The sequence below is a fragment of the Myotis davidii genome, unplaced genomic scaffold, assembly GCF_000327345.1.
Source record: "Myotis davidii unplaced genomic scaffold, ASM32734v1 scaffold72, whole genome shotgun sequence".
Classification (NCBI taxonomy): domain Eukaryota; kingdom Metazoa; phylum Chordata; class Mammalia; order Chiroptera; family Vespertilionidae; genus Myotis; species Myotis davidii.
Genome location: NW_006284618.1, coordinates 4,903,535 through 4,905,205, shown reverse-complemented (window position 1 = coordinate 4,905,205; position 1,671 = coordinate 4,903,535).

Below are 1,671 nucleotides of genomic sequence, written 5' to 3'. Positions count from 1 at the left end.
AGGAAGGGATGAGGGGTGGGGGAGGACTCCAAGGACGAAGGTCCAGCTATAAAGTGCGTCATGGGATCGATGCCATAGCACGGGAGCAGGTGTACGGGACAGGTGGGGTCACTTTGTAGGGTGTATAAATGCTGAGTCACTGTGCTGTCCACCTGACACTAACATAATATTGCCTGTCAGCTGTAATTTAAAAATAAATTAACAACAACTTAAAAGAATTTGTTGTTGCCCAGCCAGTGTGACTCAGTGGTTGAGCGTCGACCTATGCACCAGGAAGTCAGGGTTCGATTCCCAGTCAGGGCACAGGCCTGGGTTGTGGCTCGGTCTCCAGTGTGGGGCGTGCCGGAGGCAGCCGATCCGTGATTCTCTCTCATCATTGATGTTTCTCTCCCTCTCCCTTCCTCTCTGACATCAATATAAATATTTTTTTAAAGAACCTATTTGAAACCCATAGTCATAAAATACAATCTATTTCTACCTAAATTTTTCTTCTTGACTAACCAGTTCAAGTTGTTGAAACCCCCATGGTCTGAATGGGGTCTCGAGTACAAGGTTTGGAAAACAAGGACGCCGTCTGAAACCCTCACCGGTGCTGTCGGTATTTTCCGAGCCTCGGGGCAGCGTGAGGACAGGCAGCAGGAAGCGTGAGGCCTCTGGGAACAGCCTCTGCGTGCACTTCTGTCTCAGCACCGTCCTGCTCGGGGCCTGAGAGTGGCACAGACTCCCCACAGACCTCGCCCCACTCCCTCCCCGAGCGCAGCGCTCATAGGCCGGTGGCCTGGGCGCCGTGGGTGACCTGGCCTCACGTTCTGTGTCAGGAGCAGGACGTTCCGTGGCCTGGACACCTCCTGCTTCCTCTTGGGTGTGGAGGGTCCCGGGCAGGGCGGGGGGTGGGGGGCCACCCTCTCCAGCTCGAGCTGTGGCTTTATTTGACACAAACTGGTGTGTTGGCCTGAGCAGCCTCTCCTTCGTTCTGCGTGAACGAGATCCCCTGAGACCCACAGATGCAGGGAAAGGGCCCGAGGCACCAGGGACATGCCAGGAAGGCCGCCCTCACCGGCCGGACAGGGCTCAAGGCACAGGGACCTCCGGTCCTTTGGTCCCTGGGCCCCACCCCCGTCCGTGCCATCAGCCTGATGCAAACACAAGTTTGTGGAACTGAGTCCAGTGTCGGTAAGAAGGAGCCTGCGCCGGGGCCCGGCTCTGCCCTGGCCGCCCTGGGTGCCGGCAGGTGTGGGACCTCCGGGCGAACATGGTTGGCTTGTTGCTCATCCCCAAAGCTAAAGCCTTAGGGTGACCTGCAGCAGCCGAGGGCGGGCCCTCTCACCTTCCCCCTCACAGGGATGGAGGCCAGGAGCTGGGACACACCTGGTCAGGGTCCATGCTCAGGGCCCTGAGGGCGGGGAGGCTGCTGACCCAGGGGCACCCACCAGGCGCAAGGCACTGCTCTAACCTGTCCTCCGCCTCTGGCTGTCAGGAGGCCGGGGACGGCGAGACACTCCCATCTGTATGGACACCACAGTAACTAAACAGAGAGTTGGCTGATGAGGGTCTATTTTGGCTGAATTTACCACCATCCTCTTAAACTAAGAAATATATTGAGCTGCCCTGGTTGGTATGGCTCAGTGGATAGAGGGTCGGCCTGAGGACTGCAGGGTTCCAGGTTCAATG